This window comes from Arachis ipaensis, chromosome B02 (assembly GCF_000816755.2).
Source record: "Arachis ipaensis cultivar K30076 chromosome B02, Araip1.1, whole genome shotgun sequence".
Taxonomy (NCBI): domain Eukaryota; kingdom Viridiplantae; phylum Streptophyta; class Magnoliopsida; order Fabales; family Fabaceae; genus Arachis; species Arachis ipaensis.
In genome coordinates, this window is record NC_029786.2 from 32,577,578 (window position 1) to 32,593,376 (window position 15,799).

Sequence of the window (15,799 nt, forward strand, 5' to 3'; positions counted from 1 at the left end):
CCCAGGTGCACACGACAGTGATGTGTCGATTAGTAGACAGCCAAGGGTGAGTACGACCTTATCCTAGGTAACTAGGAAAACACAGACAGTGATGCGGGTTGTGAGTGCTCAAACTTCGAGCAGTGTCAGTAGGTTAGGATCTTAGGATGAGCCTTATGGTGTCTGTTCCAAATCTGAAAGGCCTAAGAATACTTACGGCGGTAGTTAGATCGAATATGGTGTTTCTAAGACTAATTCCTTAGATTCTCTATGAGTAAGTTATACTACATCTTGCCTCCACCAACAGTCTGTGTGCAAGTACCTAACTCCTTCCTCTACTCACAGTGCCTAGCAGTGGCAGAGATATTAATTCGCACTTACTTATAGAATCTATCCTTGTGCGTACAAACTTACCTTTTGTCTTTATCAACGTAATTAAGTAGCTTTGTGTCGTCTCGAGGAGTGGGGGTTGTTACCTCAAATCTCTGAGTACGGCAGTTTCTCATGTTTCAAGTATAGATTTTTACAGTACTCCATGTTTTATTTAGAGATTTTCAACAAATTTATGATTTGATCATTGGATCCAAATGTCTTTTACTTATTTGATTCTATTAACCACGTCTTTAGGTGAAGACCCCGGGTGAACCACACACGACCCCGACTCTGAATTCGAAGAGTGCACGGACTCGACAAAACCTACAAGTTGCGGTCCAACATTGGACAAAGATCGTAACTTGAGGTTGAACATTGAACAAAGACCGCGACCTGCGGTCTGACGTTGTACCTTGACCGCAACTTGCGGTCAAATGCAGCAGATAGTAACTCTTTTCATATTTGATAATATATAACTACCTTTCGGGGCCTACAGATGAAAGGTTGCGTTAATCTTCACGCGGTTAACCTGAGAACATCGAGGTCTTTTAGATAAGGCTCACGACTCTCCAGTCTTAGGTTGTTGTAGTCGTCAGGAAAAAGTTGGACTTAGTCTAAAAACGAGTCGAGGGAGTTAAAGTTGGTCTTTTATTGACTTTAATATCTTTTTGTATGTTTGAGTATCATTTCAGGTCTTTATACTTAAAAAAGATCTTTGATTACTTTTATTTGATTTTTGAATTGATTTTGTAGGATTTTTGATGTACTTTAATTGGGGTTTTTCGCATATTTTATAGGCGAGTAGTGTTGTGGTTTGAATTTGACAACGAACAGGGGTTCGTTGATCTGTTTATTTTATCTTATGTTTATTCAGTACTTCGTTATTATAGAGTCTCAAAAACTCACTTCGAGTCTAAGATTAATTTACTCGCCCTGATCATCGAAAAACGAAAGCTTTTCAAAACCGTAGAGTGAAATAGGTAACTTCGAGTCTTACTAACCGTAAATATTTTCACTGAGAGGACGGATGGTAGCCATTGACAACGGTGATCCACCAACACACAGCTTGCCATGGAAGGAACTTTGCACTTTTGCATGCATGAGGGAAGAGGAATACAAGAGAAAAGCTGAAATTCAGAAGACAAAGCATCTCCAAAACCCCAACATATTCTCCATTACTGCATAACAAGTAACCTTTAATTCATGCTCTCTTGTTCATTTGCAAGTCAACTGATAACCACAAATTAATATCCTGACTAAGAGTTGCAAGATAACCATAGCTTGCTTCAAACCAACAATCTCCGTGGGATCGACCCTTACTCACGTAAGGTATTACTTGGACGACCCAGTGCACTTGCTGGTTAGTGGTACGAGTTGTGAAAAGTGTGATTCACAATTCGTGCACCAGTGTCCATACAAACAGGACATCCTAGCGTGTCAACTTTATCACATGCAATACGGTCGGCAAGAATTCAAAACTCCAAAACTCATCTTGATGTCGCATACTTACACGCTTTATCTTCAGTGTTCAAAAGTCTTGCTCTAAGGAATTAACGTCTTAATTATTATATCTAAAAATTGTATGAGATACTAACTAAGTTCGAGTTGATTTTTAAAAATATATTAAGCTCAAATGCAAACAAACACCTCAAATGATGTTCATTAGAAATCAGAAGGATGTCTGGTTTAGTGATTAAACCAAGTCTTAAAGAATAATGAAATGCACAAGGAGAAGAATTAAGGTGCATATCAAGAAGAGAATTCAAGTCAAAATCTTGTTAGAGAGAGAACAAAGTATATCGAATAAAGTAAGCGTTAGCTGAAGTCAAAGGAACGCAAGTTTGTGAAAGAGAGTGGTGCACGAATCCCCACACTTTCGTAGAGCTGTACCAGCAAGTGCACTGGGTTATCCAAGTAATACCTGAGCGAGTCAGGCTCGATCCCACGAGGACTGTGGTTTGAAGCAAGCTATGGTTATCCTGCATGTCTTAGTCAGGCAGATGAAAGAGTAAGAGCTGTTGGTATGTTATTTTTAATTGCATAAAAAGGATTATGAGAGAAGGGTATAAAGTATTTTGTCAATGAAATTAGTAAAAGGGTTATAATTGAGGATTGGAGTTGCTTAGCCTTTTTGAATTAACTCTGGTATTGCTGTCTTCTTTGCTTATGAGTGATCTCTTCAATGGCAGGCTGTATGTGATCAACACCTTTTTTGAGAGGTCATCAATACTCCTCCGGATCTGAACCCCAGGGTTAGTGCGGATCCAGTCTACTTGAGGGTGAAGCTCTGCAGTTCATTCTCCTTGATGATCCTACTCAAAACGCCACATACAAGGTCGAATCTTCTGGATCGGAGGAATGTTGCGCCTTGGTTCTAGCCTCTACCACAGAGACCCTAATCTCCCCGTAAATCGGCTGAACTGATGTCTCGAGAAGTTCCAACGAAGTCGTGGATTAGCCGTCTGAGAGACGTATATTCAAGCTGGTGGTTCATTATTGTCCGATGAAAGACGCACTCTGAACCCATGTAGAATGTGATAACCTTATGCCAGTTCAACGCATTCATATTGATGAAGAACGAATATACATCTTAGAATTAATCAAACATGGATCAAAGAGAAACAGTAATACTTTTATTAATTCATAGGACTCAGCAGGACTCCTCCCCTCAACCTAGGAGGTTTAGAAACTCATACTGATGTGAAAAATAATGTGATACACAAAAATATGCTGATTGATGGTAAAGGTCCCCGAATAACATAAATAAAATCTCTTAAATACTAAACTAATGATTAGTAAGGGTAAAACAGTCCTTTTAGTGCTAAAATCCACTTCTGGGGCCCACTTGGTGAGTGTTTGGACTGAGCTTTGATGAGATTCACGTGCTATAAAAATTGAGGTCTCTTGGACATGGAACGCTGGCTAGGGGGTCTTCTCTGGGCGTTTAGACGCTGGGCTCTGCTCCTTGGGCGCTGAACGCCAGAAAGGGGGGCAGGAAGCTGGTGTTGGACGCCAGTTTTGGGCCTTCTAATCCAAAGCAAAGTATGAACTATTATACATTGTTGGAAAGCTCTCAAAGTCAGCTTTCCATAGCCATTAAAAACACTCCATTTCGACTTCTGTAGCTCCAAAAAAGTCCTTCCGAGTGCAAGGAGATCCAAAAATACCTACAGCTCTTTCAACATCTGCAGTGCTTTCTCTGTCTCTGAATCAGACTTCTGCTCGAGCTCCTCAATTTCAGGCAGAAAATACCTGAAATGGTACAAAAACACACAAACTCAAAGTGAAATAAAAAAATGTGAATTTAACACTAAAACCTGTAAAAACTTAATAAAAACTAAACAAAACATATTAAAAACTATAAGAAAACTATGCCAAAAAGCGTATAAAATATCTGCTCATCACAACACCAAACTTAAACTATTGCTTGTCCACAAGCAACTAAAAATAAAATAGGATGAAAAGAAGATTAGGATGAAATAAATCTCTGAGTTTCCAATGAAGCTCAGTTTCAATTAGATGAGCGGGACTTAGTAGCTTTTTGCTTCTGAATAGTCTTGGCATCTCACTATCCATTGAAAATCAAAATGGCAAGCATCTTTAGGAACTTAGAATCCAGACGATATTATTGATTCTCCTAGTTTAGCTCTTTTTTATTATTGAACACAGCTTTTTAGAGTCTAGGCCGTGGCCCTAAGCAATTTGTTTTCCATTATTACAACCGGATACATAAATGCCACAGACACTTTACCCGGGTGAACCCTTTCGGATTGTGATTCAGTTTTGCTAGAATCCCCAGATAGAGGTGTTCAGAGTTCTTAAGCACACTCTTTTTGCTTTGAATCATGACTTTAACTGCTCAGTCTCAAACTTTTCACTTGACACCTTCACGCCACAAGCACATGGTTAGGGACAGCTTAGTTGAGCCGCTTAGGCCAGGATTTTGTTTTCTTTAGGACCTCCTAACCACTGATGCTCGAAGCCTTGGATCTTTTTTACTCTTGCCTTTTGAATTAAAGAGTTGTAGGCTTTTTGCTCTTGTCTTTTGGTTTAAAGAGCTAATGGCTTTTTCTTTCTTTTTCTATTTTCTTTTTCTTTTTCGCCATTTTTTTGCTGCTTTTTCTTGCTTCAAGAATCAAATTTTGGATTTTTCAGATCATTAATAATATTTTTTTCCTTTTTCTTCATTCTTTCAAGAGCCAGCATCCTAAAATTCCAACCTCAAATATGAACTATTTATTCATACATTCAGAAAACTAAAGCAATGCCACCACATCAAAATGAATGACTATTCTTCACTGTAAAAATCGAAAATTCATGCATCTTTAATTCTTTTAAAAAAGATCACTATTTTATTCATTGTTTAATGATGATAAGAGGAATAATTTATAGCTAATTGGAAAAATAAAAATTAATTACTACTAATACTTATGTAACTCTAAAAAATTAAAAGACATAAAATAAATATAAAAATAAAGACTTACTTACTACTCGTGATCATGTAAGCCTAAATGTAAGACATAGGAATTAAAATAACAGAAATATGAGAAACAAGAAATAGAATAGCCACAGAGTTGAAACTAAACAACCTTCAGCTTGAGGGATGCTGGGCTCTTCAGGTTGTGGGACGCATGGCTCTTCAACTTGAGGGGTACTGGGCTCTTTAGGAGAGAGCTTCTGGCGCTTCAACTCATCCAGTTCACGCCCTTGCTTCTCCTGCTCCTTGATCAGTTTGCAAATCATGCTAGTCTGATCTTTCTACTCCTCTCTGAGCTGATCTAAAGTGCTCTGCAAGTGTATTACAGACGCCTTTAGCAGGTCCCAATACTCCATTGGAGGGATCTCTTGGGAAAGCTCAAGTGCTTTCCTTTTGGGTTGATCCTCTTCTATCTTGGAACTCTCCATCACCTGCTTGGTGATTGGTTTTTCACTGGTATAAAGTTATCCGATGGGATCATAACCTTAGCCTCTTGGCGTAGGTGAAAGATGAAATTTGGATAAGCCAGCATGGCGTTAGTAGATACCCTGTTAGCCAGCTTGTAAATCTCACGGGGGATTATTTGGTGGACTTCCACCTCATTCCCCATCATGATGCAGTGAATCATCACAGCTCTTGGAATATTGACTTCAGAGCGGTTACTTATGGAAAGTATAGAACGCCCAATGAAGTCTAGCCATCCTTTAGCAACTGGCTTGAGGTTCACTGGCATGGTTCCCCTTTTGTATTCTCAATCCATTGAGTTCCACGTAAGCATATGTCCTCTAGGACTTGATCCAGCTTTTGGTTGGCTACAACTCTTCTGTTGTATGATTCAGGGTCATTGGTGCACGAATTGTGAATCACGCTTTTCACAACTCGTACCACTAACCAGCAAGTGCACTGGGTCGTCCAAGTAATACCTTACGTGAGTAAGGGTCGAATCCCACAGAGATTGTTGGTTTGAAGCAATCTATGGTTATCTTGTAAATCTTAGTCAGGAAATCAATTATAATTATCAATATGAATTGCGAAGAATAAAAGAGCATGGATTAAATACTTGTTCTGCAGCAATGGAGAATATGTTGGAGTTTTCGAGATGCTTTGTCTTCTGAATCTCTGCTTTCTCCCTGTCTTCTTCTTCACACACGCAAGGTTCCTCCTATGGCAAGCTGTGTGTTGGTGGATCACCGTTGTCAATGGCTACCATCCGTCCTCTCAGTGAAAAAGGTCCAGGTGCGCTGTCACCGCACGGCTAATCATCTGTCGGTTCCCACTCATGCTGGAATAGGATCCATTGATCCTTTTGCGTCTGTCACTACGACCAGCCCTTGTGAGTTTGAAGCTCGTCACAGTCATTCAATCCCTGAATCCTACTCGGAATACCATAGACAAGGTTTAGACTTTCCGGATTCTCATGAATGCTGCCAATGGATTCTAGCTTATACCACGAAGATTCTGATTAAGGAATCCAAGAGATATTCATTCAATCGAAGGTAGAACGGAGGTGGTTGTCAGGCACGCGTTCATAGGTTGAAGATGATGATGAGCGTCACAGATCATCACATCCATCATATTGAAGTGCGAATAAACATCTTAGATAGAAAGAAGCGTGTTTGAATAGAAAACAGAAATAGTTGCATTAATTCATCGAAACACAGCAGAGCTCCTCACCCCCAACAATGGAGTTCAGAGACTCTTGCCGTCAAAGAGTACAAAGTTCAGATCTAAAATGTCATGAGGTACAAAATAAATCTCTAAAAGTTGTTTAAATACTAAACTCGTAACCTAGGTTTACAGAAAATGAGTAAACTAAGATAGATAGTGCAGAAATCCACTTTTGGGGCCCACTTGGTGTGTGCTGGGGCTAAAACTTAAGCTTTATACGTGCCTAGGCTGTTTCTGGAGTTAAACGCCAGGTTGTAACCTGTTTTGGGCGTTTAACTCCAACTTGTAACTTGTTTCGGGCGTTTAACGCCAGACTGCAACATGGAACTGGCGTTGAATGCTAGTTTACATCGTTTATCCTTGAGCAAAGTATAGACTATTATATATTGCTGGAAAGCCCTGGATGTCTACTTTTCAACGCAATTGGGAGTGCACCAATTGGACTTCTACAGCTCCGGCAAATCCATTCCGAGTGCAGAGAAGTCAGAATCCAACAGCATCAGCAGTCCTTTTTCAGCCTGAATCAGATTTTTGCTCCGCTCCCTCAATTTCAGCCAGAAAATACCTAAAATTACAGAAAAACACACAAACTCATAGTAAAGTCTAGAAATATGAATTTTGCCTAGAAACTAATGAGAATATACTAAAAGCTAACTAAAATATACTAAAAACTACATGAAATTAACCCCAAAAAGCGTATAAAATATCCGCTCATCACAACACCAAACTTAAACTGTTGCTTGTCTCCAAGCAACTAGATAAATAAAATAGAATACAAATAATTCAAGAAGCAATAATATCTCAGATTTTTTGAGTGAAGCTTAGATTCTAATTAGATGAGCGGGACTAGTAGCTTTTTTTGTTCCGAACAGTTTTGGCATCTCACTTTATCCATTGAAGCTCAGAATAATTGGCATCTATAGGAACTTAGAATTCAGATAGTGTTATTGATTCTCCTAGTTCAGTATGTTGATTCTTGAACACAGCTACTTTATGAGTCTTGGCTGTGGCCCTAAGCACTTTGTTTTCCAGTATTACCACCGGATACATAAATGCCATAGACACATAATTGGGTGAACCTTTTCAGATTGTGACTCAGCTTTGCTAAAGTCCCCAATTAGAGGTGTCCAGGGTTCTTAAGCACACTCTTCTTTTTGCTTTGGACCTTGACTTTAACCGCTCAGTCTCAAGTTTTCACTTGACACCTTCACATCACAAGCACATGGTTGGGGATAGCTTGATTTAGCCGCTTAGGCCATGATTTGATTCCTTTAGGCCCTCCTATCCACTGATTCTCAAAGTCTTGGATCCTTTTTATTACCCTTGCCTTTTGGTTTTAAGGGCTATTGGCTTTTTCTGCTTGCTTTTTCTTTTTCTTTTTCTTTTTCTTTTTCTTTTATTTTTGCCATTTTTTTCTCCAAGCTTTTGTATTCACTGCTTTTTCTTGCTTCAAGAATCATTTTTATGATTTTTCAGATTATCAAATAATATTTCTCCTTTTTCATCATTCTTTCAAGAGCCAACATATTTAACATTCATAAACATCAAATTCAAAAGACATATGCACTGTTCAAGCATTCATTCAGAAGACAAAAAGCATTGCCACCACATGTAAATAATTAGAATTTTTCTTATTAAAAACTCGAAAAATATTGCCTCCTTATTCTAAAGAAAATCTGCTATTTTATTCATGTTTAATGATGATGAGAAAAATAAATTATAGCTTAATTGGAGATAAAATCCGAATATAGATACTAATTACTACTACTCATATATAACTTCTAAGGTAAAACTCAAATAAGAACAATTATCACATAGTTAAGGCTAAGATTAGAACTCAACAACCTTGAATTTGGGAGGTGGATGCCTCTTTAGTCTGTGGAGTGCTTGGCCCTTCAAGAGATAGTTTCTGACGCTTTAATTCCTTCAGTTTACGCCCTTGCTCTTCTTGTTCTCTAAGCAATTTGCAGAGCATGCTGTTTTGATTTTGCTGTTCTTCCTTCAGTTGATCCACATCTTCTTGCAACTTGGTGACAGATGCTTCTAGGCGCTCCCAGTATTCAATTTGAGGGATTTCCGGGAGGAACTCCTCTGCTTTTCTCTTGATGGGGTCGTCCTACACTTGTTGTCCTTCCATAGACTTTTTGGTGATTGGTTGCTCAACTGAGATATACTTATCTACTCCCATCTTTATCCTAGCATCTTTACATAACAGAGAAACTAGGCTTGGATAGGCCAATTTGGCATCCTTGGAGTTCTTGTTTGCAATTTTGTAAAGCTCACAAGCAATCAGATGATGAACTTCCACTTCTTTTTCCAGCATAATGCAATGAATCATCACTGCTCTTCTGATGGTGACTTCAGGGCGGTTGCTAGTGGGCAGTATAGAGCGCCCAATGAAGTCCAGCCAGCCTTTGGCAACTGGTTTGAGATCTCCTCTCTTGAGTTGGTTCGGGACACCCTTTGTGTTGGTTGTCCACTTGGCTCCAAGGAGGCATATGTCCTCTAGGATTTTATCCAAGCCCAGGTTTGATCTCATCATTCTCCTATTAAAGGAGTCTGGGTCATCTTGCAGTTGAGGCAGCTTGAAGATCTCCCTTATTTTATCAGGGTGGGTGTGAACAACCTTTCCTCTGACCAAAGTTCTATAGTCATAGAATGCGATTCTAGCTATCCTCTGCCTGTCCGTCTGCCATGGATTAGCATAGAATTCCTGAACCATATTTCTTCCCACCTTTGTTTCAGGATTAGCTAGGACTTCCCAGCTCCTGTTTTGAATTTGCTCTTAGATCTCCGGATATTCATCTTCTTTCAGATCGAATTTAACTTCCAGGATCACTGACCTTAGACTCATTATTTTGTAAAAATGGTCTGAATGTTCTTTGGTTATGAACTTCCCTTGATTCCAAAGTGGTTTTGGAATGTTCTCTTTCTTGCCTCTTGAGTCGATTTGTTTTCCTTTAGGAGCCATGATCTTAGTGGGTTTTGGTTTAGTGATCACGGATCACACCAAACTTAGAGGTTTGCTTGTCCTCAAGCAAAAGAAAGGAAAGGAGATGGAAAGAGGGAGAGCCAAGCGCAACTTGTGGAGGAAAGGGGGAGAGGCTGAACCAAAATTTAAAGGGAAGGGGGGTGGGTTTCGAAAATTATTTGAAAAAGATATGATAGAAAAAGTGATTTGGAAAAGATAAGTATGATAGGAAAAGATGTGATTTAAAATTGAAAAGATATGAAAGACATTTGAAAAAGATAAATCTGGGTTTTGAAAAAGATGATGTGAAGATTTGAAAAAGATATTGATGAGTTGAAAAGATTTTAGAAGGAAAAGAGATAGATTTGTTTTGAAAAGGATTTGAAAATAATTTGAAGAGGACAATCCTGGCGTTAAACGCCCAACTGCTGCATGTTTTGGGCGTTTAACGCCCAGTTGCTGCTTGGTTTGGGCGTTTAACGCCCAACTGTTGCTTCTAGCTGGCATTAAACAGCAGAAACCCCTTTGTCACTGGGCGTTTTTCTGAACGCCCAGGATGTTGTAAATCTGGCGTTAAACGCCCAGAAGTTGCTTCTTTCTGGCGTTTAACGCCCAGATGGCTATCCTTACTGGCGTTAAACGCCCAGTAGATGCTCCTTTTGGGTGTTTAACGCCCAGTTGTGCCTTTTACTGGCGTTTTCTTGCCAGTGAGCTCCTTTTTCCTGTTTTGTGCTCTGAATTCTTCTGTAACCCTGTGGACTTATGCAATTGATTCTTTACCTTGTTAATATTAAGCTCATATAAATAAAATGAGGAATAAAATAACAGAAAAAGTTTTGCTAATGGCTGGGTTGCCTCCCAGCAAGCGCTTCTTTATTGTCTTTAGCTGGACCTTGCTGAGCTTTTAATCGAGCCTCAGCCTTGAGCACTCTTGCTCCACCTTGCCTTCAAGATAGTGCTTGATTCTCTGTCCATTAACAATGAACTTCTTATCAGAATCAATGTCTTGAAGCTCCACATAACCATATGGTGATACACTTGTAATCACATATGGTCCCCTCCACCGGGATTTCAGTTTCCCAGGGAATAGCCTGAGCCTAGAGTTAAACAACAGAACCTTTTGTCCTGGTTCAAAGACTCTAGATGACAGCTTTCTGTCATGCCACCTTTTTTATTTCTCTTTATAAAGTTTGGCATTTTTGAAAGCAGTGAGTCTGAATTCCTCTAGCTCATTCAGCTGGAGCAATCTTTTTTCTCCAGCTAATTTGGCATCAAAGTTTAGGAATCTGGTTGCCCAGTAGGCCTTATGTTCCAGTTCCACGGGCAGATGACAGGCCTTACCATACACAAGTTGGTATAGAGAGGTCCCTATTGGATCTTGAATGCTGTTCTGTAAGCCCACAGAGCATCATCCAAGCTTCTTGCCCAATCCTTTCTACGGGTTCTTACAGTCCGTTCCAGGATTCTTTTTAGTTATCTGTTAGAAACTTCAGCTTGCCCATTTGTCTGTGGATGATATAGAGTCGCCACCTTGTGGCGAATCCCATACCAGACCATGGCAGAGTAAAGCTGTTTGTTGCAGAAGTGAGTGCCCCCATCACTGATTAGTACTCTAGGGACACCAAACCTACTGAAGATATGTTTCTGTAGGAACTTCAGTACTATTTTAGTATCATTGGTGGGTGTGGCAACGGCCTCTACCCATTTTGATACATAGTCGACTGCCACTAGAATATAAGTGTTTGAGTATGATGGTGGAAAAGGTCCCATGAAGTCAATTCTCCATACATCAAACAACTCAATCTCCAAGATTCCCTGTTGAGGCATGGCGTAACCATGAGGTAGATTACCAGCTCTTTGGCAACTGTCACAGTTACGTACAAACTCTCGGGAATCCCTATAGAGTGTAGGCTAGTAGAAGCCACATTGGAGGACCTTGGTGGCTGTTCGCTCACCTCCAAAATGGCCTCCATATTGTGATCCATGGCAATGCCATAAGATTCTCTGTGTTTCTTCTCTAGGCACACACCTACGGATTATTCCGTCTGCACATCTCTTAAAGAGATAGGGTTCATCCCACAAGTAGTACTCTCCATCAGTAATTAATTTTTTCTTTTGTTGTCTACTGTACTCCTTGGGTATGAACCTTGCAGCTTTATAGTTTGCAATATCTGCAAACCATGGTGTTTCCTGAATGGTAAACAAATGCTCATCCGGAAAGGTCTCAGAGATCTCAATAGAGGGGGGAAACTCCCCTTCTACTGGTTCTATCCGGGACAGATGATCAGCCACTTGGTTCTCTGTCCCTTTTCTGTCTCTTATTTCTATATCAAACTCTTGTAGAAGCAACATCCATCTTATGAGCCTGGGTTTTGAATCCTGCTTTGTGAGTAGATATTTAAGAGCAGCATGGTCAGTGTACACAATCACTTTTGATCCTACTAAGTATGATCTAAACTTGTCAATGGCATAAACCACTGCAAGAAATTCTTTTTCTGTGGTTGTGTAATTTTTCTGGGCATCATTTAAAACACGGCTAGCATAATAAATGACATGCAGAAGCTTGTCATGCCTCTGCCCCAGTACTGCACCAATGGCGTGGTCACTGGCATCACACATTAATTCAAATGGTAAAGTCCAGTCTGGTGCAGAAATAACTGGTGCTGTGACTAGCTTAGCCTTCAGAGTCTCAAACGCTTGCAGACACTCTGTGTCAAACACAAATGGCATGTCAGCAGCTAGCAAATTGCTCAGGGGTTTTGCAATTTTTAAAAAATCCTTTATAAACCTCCTGTAGAATCCTGCATGCTCCAGAAAGCTTCTGATTGCCTTAACATTAGCAGGTGGTGGTAATTTTTCAATTACTTCCACTTTAGCTTGATATACCTATATCCCCTTGTTTGAAATTTTATGCCCAAGGACAATTCCTTCAGTCACCATGAAGTGACATTTTTCCCAGTTTAAAACTAGGTTGGTCTCTTGGCATCTTTTCAGAACAAGTGCTAAATGGTCAAGACAGGAGCTGAATGAGTCTCCAAATACTAAAAAGTCATCCATGAAGACTTCCAGAAATTTCTCTACCATATCAGAGAAGATAGAGAGCATGCACCTCTGAAAGGTTGCAAGTGCATTACACAGACCAAAAGGCATTCTTCTGTAAGCAAATACTCCAGAAGGACATGTAAATGCTGTTTTATCTTGGTCTTGAGGATCTACTGCAATTTGGTTGTAACCTGAATAGCCATCCAAAAAGTAGTAATATTCATGACCTGCTAGTCTCTCTAGCATCTGGTCTATGAATGGTAAAGAAAAATGATCCTTTCTGGTGGCTGTGTTGAGCCTTCTGTAGTCAATACACATGCGCCACCCTGTAACTGTTCTTGTAGGAACCAGTTCATTTTTTTCATTATGAACCACTATCATGCCTCCCTTCTTGGGAACAACTTGAACAGGGCTCACCCATGGGCTATCAGAAATAGGATAAATAATCCCAGCCTCCAGTAACTTGGTGACCTCTTTCTGTACCACTTCCTTCATGGCTGGATTTAGCCGCCTCTGTGGTTGAACCATTGGCATAGCATCATCCCCCAATAGGATTTTGTGCATGCATCTAGCTGGGCTTATGCCCTTAAGGTCACTTATGGACCACCCAAGAGCTGTCTTGTGTGTCCTTAGCACTTGGATTAGTGCTTCCTCTTCCAGTGGGTTTAATGCAGAGCTTATGATCACTGGAAAAGTGTCACCTTCTCCCAGAAATGCATATTTTAGGGATGGTGGTAATGGCTTGAGCTCGGGTTCAGGAGGTTTCTCCTCTTCCTGAGGAAATCTCAGAGGCTCTTTCAGTTCCTCTGAACCCTCCAAATCAGGCTAAACATCTTTAAAGATGTCTTCTAGCTCTGATTTGAGACTCTCAGCCATGTTGACCTCCTCTACCAAAGAGTCAATGAGATCAACTTTCATGAAGTCTTTTGGTGTGTCTGGATGCTGCATGGCCTTGACAGCATTCAACTTAAACTCATCCTCATTGACTCTTAGGTTACTTCCCCCTTTTGGACATCAATGAGAATTCGTCCAGTTGCTAGGAAAGGTCTTCCTAGAATGAGAGTAGCACTCTTGTGCTCCTCCATTTCCAGCATTACAAAGTCAGTGGGAAAGGCGAATGGCCCAACCCTGACAATCATGTCTTCAATCACGCCTGATGGGTATTTAATGGAGCCATCAGCAAGTTAGAGACATATCCAGGTTAGTTTAACTTCTTCAGTTAAACCAAGCTTTCTGATAGTGGATGCAGGTATTAAGTTGATGCTTGCCCCAAGATCACATAAAGCTGTCTTGGTGCAATTACCCTCTAATATGCATAGTATCAGAAAGCTCCCGGGATCTTTAAGCTTTTCTGGAAAACTTTCAGAATGACTGCACTGCATTCTTTAGTGAGGAGAACTCTTTCAGTTTCTCTCCAATCCTTCTTATGACTCAAGATCTCCTTCATGAACTTGACATAAGAAGGTATTTGCTCAAGTGCCTCTGCAAATGGAATCTTTATTTCAAGAGTCCTGAGGTAATCTGCAAAGCGAGCAAATTGCTTATCCTGCTCCTCTTGGCAGAGTTTTTGAGGATAAGGTATCTTGGCTTTATATTCCTCAACCTTAGTTGCTGCAGGTTTATTTCCTACAGAGGTGGTTGGAGAAGCCTTTTTAGAGGGGTTGTTATCAGCACTTGTGAGTGTCTGATCCCTCACTGGCATTTGAATGCTAGGGTTAGAAGCTGGAGTGGCGTTGGACGCCAACTCCTTACTTGTTCCTGGCGTTTGAATGCCAGAACTGAGCTTCCATTGGGCGTTTGACGCCAAATCCTTGCCTATTTCTGGCGTTTGAACGCCAGAGTTATTCCTCTCTGGGCTCTTACTGTCCTCAGAGGGATTTTGGATAGCAGTTTGTTCTTTTCTTGGCTTCCTGCTGCCTTGAAGTGAGGTATTTAATGTTTTTCCACTTCTTAATTGAACTGCTTGGCACTCTTCTGTTATTTGTTTTGATAACTGTTGTTCTTTTTGCTTCAACTGTACCTCTATATTTATATTAGCCATTCTTGTGTCTTGTAGTATCTCTTTAAATTCGGCCAGTTATTTTGTTAGAAAGTCTAATTGCTGATTGAATTCAGTAATTTATTCTACAGGACTGAGTTTAGCAGTTACTGTTTTAGCCTCTTCTTTCATGGAAGATTCACTATTTAGGTACAGATGCTGATTTCTGGCAACTGTATTAATAAGCTCTTGAGCCTCTTCAATTGTCTTTCTCATGTGTATAGATCCACCAGCTGAGTGATCTAGAGAAATTCGAGCTTTCTCTGTAAGCCCATAATAGAAGATGTCTAACTGCACCTATTCTGAAAACATTTCAGAGGGGCATTTTCTTAGCATCTCTCTGTATCTCTCCCAGGCATCATAAAGAGATTCATTATCTCCTTGTTTAAAGCCTTGGATGTCTAGCCTTAGCTGTGTCATCCGTTTTGGAGGGAAGTATTGATTCAGAAATTTTTCTAACAGCTGTTTTCATGTCCTTATGCTAGCCTTAGGTTGGTTATTTAACCACCTCTTAGCTTGGTCTTTTACAGCAAATGGAAACAGTAATAATCTATAGACATCCTGATCTACTTCCTTATCATGTACTGTGTCAGCAATCTATTTTAAATTTTGAAATAGAAATCTGAATTTTAAAGGCAATTTTCGAAAATTCACTTTAAAATAGAGAGAAAAGATATTTTTTTGATTTTTGAATTTTATGATGAAAGAGAAAAACACACAAAAGACACGCAACTTAAAATTTTTAGATCTAATGTTCCTTATTTTCGAAAATTTTGGAGGGAAACACCAAGGAACACCAAACTTAAAAATTTTAAGATCAAAACATAAGGAAGACTCAAGAACACTTTGAAGACTCACAAGAACAACAAAAACATGAAGATAGAACACCAAACTTAAAATTTTTAGAAAACCAAAATAAAATTTTTGAAAACTAAAGAAAAATCAACAAGAAAACACCAAACTTAAAGTTTGGCACAAGATTTATTCAAAGAAAAATTATTTTTGAACACTCACAAAAACAACAAAAACATGAAGATAGAACACCAAACTTAAAAGTTTTAGAAAACCAAAATAAAATTTTTGAAAACTAAAGAAAAATCAACAAGAAAACACCAAACTTAAAGTTTGGCACAAGATTTATTCAAAGAAAAATTATTTTTGAACAAGTTTTTAAAAAAGAAGATAGCCAATTACCAAGAACATAAGCACCACGCTCTAGCCAATTGAGCTATAAATTTAAAGTGTTTTAACA